We start from the raw sequence: 5,930 nt of genomic DNA on the forward strand, positions 1-5,930 counted from the left end.
AAGACGATTCACAGAATTGTGCTTATTGTGTCCGGGAGCATTCGAAGATGAGGAAGAGAAGATCGACGCGTTTGTGAAAGGATTACCGGAAAGAATCCAAGAAGATATAAATTCACACGAGCCCGCCTCCATACAACAGGCATGTAGAATGGCTCACAAACTAGTGAACCAGATTGAAGAAAGAATTAAAGAATAGACTGCTGAAGAGACCAATGTGAAGTAAGTCAAAAGAAAGTGGGAGGAAAACGGTGATAAGAATCACCAATACAACAACAACAGCAATTACAACAATAATCGCAACAATTACCCCAACAATCGCAACATCAATCGCAACTACAACAAACGGCCCAACAACAACAACAACAACAACAACAACAACTACAACAATCATCCCAATAACAATAATAACCGCAACAACAACAACAATCAGAAGCAGCTATGCCAAAGGTGTGAAAAGTATCACTCGGGGTTCTGCACCAAATTTTGCAACAAGTGTAAAAGAAATGGTCATAGCGCGGTGAAGTGTGAGGTCTACGGACCAGGGGTTAATAGAACGAAAGGAACAAATGGTGTCGGAACGAGTAATGGCGGAGCAAGTAGTGTCGGAGCAAGTTATGCCAATGTAGTTTGTTATAAATGTGGAAAACCGGGCCACATTATTAGAAATTGCCCGAACCAGGAGAACACGAATGGACAAGGCCGCGAAAGAGTTTTCAATATTAATGCGGCAGAGGCACAGGAAGATCCGGAGCTTGTTACGGGTACGTTTCTTATTGACAATAAATCTGCTTACGTTTTATTTGATTCGGGTGCGGATAGAAGCTATATGAGTAGAGATTTTTGTGCTAAATTAAGTTGTCCATTGACGCCTTTGGATAGTAAATTTTTACTCGAATTAGCAAATGGTAAATTAATTTCAGCAGATAATATATGTCGGAATCGAGAAATTAAACTGGTTAGCGAAACATTTAAGATTGATTTGATACCAGTAGAGCTAGGGAGTTTTGATGTGATAATCGGTATGGACTGGTTAAAAGAAGTGAAAGCAGAGATCGTTTGTTACAAAAATGCAATTCGCATTATACGAGAAAAAGGAAAACCCTTAATGGTGTACGGAGAAAAGGGCAACACGAAGCTACATCTTATTAGTAATTTGAAGGCACAAAAACTAATAAGAAAAGGTTGCTATGCTGTTCTAGCACACGTCGAGAAAGTACAAACTGAAGAAAAGAGCATCAATGATGTTCCCATTGCAAAAGAATTTCCCGATGTATTTTCGAAAGAATTACCGGGATTACCCCCACATCGATCCGTTGAATTTCAAATAGATCTTGTACCAGGAGCTGCACCAATAGCTCGTTGATGTGTGAAATCTAGTATATAAATTTATCACTGGAAATATGCCTGGTTTAAAGATTACTACACACTAACGGGCAGTGTACCCGATCGTGCAATAGTATAAAAATGGTAATTCCAAGATCGTTCCAAGGACAGTATTAACGTGAGAATTAAGTTTGAAACTAATAAAAGTAAACTAAGTTAAACTATGAAAATCGAAATTACGAGATAGTTTGTTTTGCGGCTATTTAACGATTAGCCAAATCAAGATAGCTTTGAAAATAAAAGACAATATTTTTGGTTTTTAAGTTTAAATAAAGGAAATGCAGACTCGACAGAAAAATAAAGATATTTGAATTCAATGGATAAAAGAATGTTCGCCTAGATATCCTATTCGCAGTGTTGGATGATTTGTTTTTAAGCACTAGTTATATTAATCAATGCACGCAATTACAGAGTCGGTTTACCCAGAGTTCTCTTTTAGCAAACACGTCAAACTAGGATTAATTGGCTTAGGGTTCCCTTTTACCAAATACCATCTTTCGTTTGTGACTTAGTAACAAGCTAATTATAAGATTAAGATTCAATTGGTTACGCGTTCGCTCCACACAATTCACCCCTGTTTTATTTAATTACCATACCCGGTTTACCCCCTTGGTCCAGTAAGCACCCAATCGGTTAAGACAAATCAATTGGAAATTAGATCACTAAATTGAAACAGGGTTCCCTTTGTTCAAACAAGATTCACTAATCAACCTAGTATCAATAATTAACACCCACAAGAATGGTTCTTAATCAAAACTCATAATTAATCATGCATCAATTAATAAAACCTCAAAGTAACATCCAAACACTTGCAAATATTCAATCTAGACAAACATTAAGAGTTTAGCCTACAATCATGGCTGAAATCAAAATAACAATCAAAGACATAGAATAATTCATTGTTGATAACAAAAGAATAAAACTAATTAAAGATTGAAATCTGAATGATACACGAATCGAGACTTGTTCCCGGAATGATTAGTACCTTAGAATGACCTTGAAGATCTCCAAAAATCACCTAAGTTCGTCAAAAAGTGGCTGGAATTCGTCAGGATACGATTATGATAAATTAGGGTATAATTCGGGCTTTTATAGGAGGAAATTCTGAACCCGGGCACAACCCCGCGCGGCGCGCCGATTATCTGGAAACTCACATTTGGTTTTCTGATATGCTCGAACTGTTTTTGTAGTTAAATGGCGCGGCGCGCGCCCTTTTGGAGCGGCGCTCCATGTAACAAATGCTGAAACGAAGCTGAAAACTCAATATTAACACCCAAACTCGAACCGAATCAAACCTTTTCACTTGTAAACAACGAAACACGTCCAAAACCATCAAATAACATCAAATTTAACCTTCTTGGTCTTGGAACTCAAACTTTCACAACTTTAACCGAAATAACTCCAAATCGTATCCATAAGGACCAAAATGTAACCGATATCGCTAAGGAAAATGCATATGAAATATGCGATATCAAACAACCCCACACTAGAGTTTTGCTTGTCCTCAAGCAATGAACTCGATAATAATCTTCTATAATAAAATAACGTCTTCAAGCAAATATGTAGAATCAAACGAACAAGAACCAAACAAGCAACTAGCGTGGGCACGATTTGGAGTAAATAACAACCATGGTTCCCACTTGCATTCCCCCGATGTAACTTCCCAAACCGCAATCAATATGAATCAAAATAGTAACCAAAAATAATCTCGATAACGTACCATACTGATGAAATAGAGAATCTCGAACCATAATAAAAGTCTTCAAAGAAACCGGGAATCAAGTAGGAACCAAGCACCAAAGATGTAACAATCGAACCATGTGTGCCAAGAGAACGTACGGGCTACCCCGCAATTGGTCAAGCCAAGCCTCCCACAGTACCTAACATCGCGAGATGTCGGTAGAAAATAATGTGCTTAGGAGGATACACATTACGTCCAGATATCATCGATGGTTATGAGGTAACCGTCTAATCCGTTAAGTCAACCATAAAGATTGAGGTTCATCAGGCTTAAAAGCTGATATCTTACCTTTCCGGAGGTTATCCACTGAGAATCTGATCAATCACTGACATTTTGTGTATCATGGTGCGCTTCCCATTTGGCTAGCAAATCTCCCTCATTGAGATAAGCTTTGACTACCAGTTTCCCTGTTTGATGTTGAGGCCTGGTAGATTTCCAGTCGATTTTAGCAATGACTTTTCAAGGTTTTTCGTCACCCTACAACTGGTCTGGACTACAACTTCTGAAATGAATCAGCAAGTGTGTCATTCGGGAGACTTGACTCCCTTTAGGATGGAGTGGATACATCCTGTATGGTCATAAAAGGTGGTCGAGCGCATACATTGTCCTTGTTAGGAGAAACAATGAAGACCGCCCTATAAAGTTTTCGATCTAGCGTATGGCCCGGCTTCGACCACACGATCCAATCACCGTTCATACGGTTGACACCCGTTTTTGTACAAGTGACCTACGTATGAACTGAATGTTCATATAGGATTTCACATTCAAAATAATGAACGTGTTTTGAAAGTTCAAGACTTTCTCCTCTAACAGTACCTCATCGTGATATGATGGATAATGAAATGGCACGCTTAAGAGGTATACGTACCAAGTAGGACGGTCGGAAGACTTTACTTCCTTAAATGAGTGGATCTGAGTCACTCGGAAGTGCCAATCTGTTTCAATTGACACCGGTTTTGAAAAATCCCGAAAACCTTCGGGTTCCATAGCTTTTGGCTATGGGTTGTGTTGTCTAAGCAAACACAAGCACGTAGCTATTGCTCCTGAAAAGGACAGCACTGGTGAAGCTCAAGGCTCCTCTTCCCACAGTATCACATCATTAAATGATGCAATAATGAAATGATATAGTTTCGGAAGTATGCTATACCAAGTAACCAAAAGTTTTTGATCTGGCACGTGATTCGGTCACAATCACGCTATGCAATCACCGCTCTCTCACGGTTTACACCCGTTTTGGGACAGGTGACCTACTATTTAGTTCCCCGAACTAGTAGGATTTCATGTTCAAAGGTAATGAACATGTGGAACAACTTTGGCTTCTTTAAACATAATGAAATAAATATACCAAGCCATACTCTTAAACAAAGGTTTTGGTCGAATTTTTAACTACTGTTATATATTTTTTTTTTCTTTTTAACTAACTAATTTTTTTATATTTTTTTTTTATATTTTCCCCTAATTTTTCAATTTTTTTTTTACGACCAAAACCCCGTGAAACGTCAAGTCTTTTAAACATCAAAACCAAACTTATGATGATTCTATTAATAACCAACCCGAGAGATTTTACATCCCCCACCCCACACTTGAGATCAAGTAATGTCCCCATCACTTGAGATCAAAAATGGATTAAAATCAAAAGGGTAAGAAAAATAAAAACTTATCGAGCTTAACCACAGATCGTGGAATGACAGTGACAGATGGCGCTGAACTGACTGCCAGCATAAGAACATCGTCCATTCCCGATCCTCACACCAATACCATCATTAAAGTAGTTTTGCTGAACTTAATGCCAGACTTGAAAAACCGTTTCACCAACACACCTAACAAAAAGAAAACACACCAAATACATAAATGGGCAAGGTGGTACCACCCGGTACCGAAACGCCTTGCCCCAAATAGGTCTCAAAGTACATCATACGAAAAATAAAAATAGTCTAGTACAACCAAATCGAAACGGAAATAGTTTAAACAAATACAACAATAATACGTGCAACACATCAATCGCTTCCCGGCCAAAAATCTCTCAACGGGTCCCAAGTCACGCCATAAGTATCTTGGCAAGCTTGATACGGGTCATAATACGGATCCGGTCTCGGAGGCGTCACGGCGGTGTAGTCTGGAATAGTGGTTTGCGTAGGAATGTACGCATCCGGCACATGACGCATCTGCCGTTGGAGCTGCCTCTGATGAATTTCCCACTGATTGTGGGCCCGAATCCCTCGAACATCATACTCTATCCTGTCAACACGGTCGCCCAAATTACCAACCTCTGTCCGAACCTGACCCAAACTCGTGTTAAGCGACCCATAGTTACCCTGGTGCCACGTCATCAACTCCTCATTATGACGGCGCTGCTCGTCATACATACGCTGATTATGCGCAACCTGATCATTATAAAATGTACGACTATCTTGGAACTCGAGATGCAGCCCGTCAACACTATTCACCAACCCATTAAAAGCTTCCTCATCGGGAGCCCATCCTCCCCGAACATTACCACTAGAACTCCCTGCTTCATACGTGGACCCAATACCACGTCCTCTACCTTGACCTCGACCTTGCTCTTGCTGTTGTTGTTGACCTTGACCCTGTTGTTGCTCTTCATCCTCTACCAAAACCCAACCGTTCGGTCCTCGCCTAATAAAATCGGCTTTAGCGAAAAACAAAATGTTTGTTACCATTGCTTCGACCCCCGCGATAGTACACCTATCAGTAGGCACAGAAAATGCCTCAGCTATACGTGTCACAAAATGGCCCCCTAACAACGGGCGCTCGGGACGATTATCTTCACCGATTTCCTGAAACC

This window comes from Rutidosis leptorrhynchoides, chromosome 9 (genome assembly GCF_046630445.1).
Source record: "Rutidosis leptorrhynchoides isolate AG116_Rl617_1_P2 chromosome 9, CSIRO_AGI_Rlap_v1, whole genome shotgun sequence".
Lineage (NCBI taxonomy): Eukaryota > Viridiplantae > Streptophyta > Magnoliopsida > Asterales > Asteraceae > Rutidosis > Rutidosis leptorrhynchoides.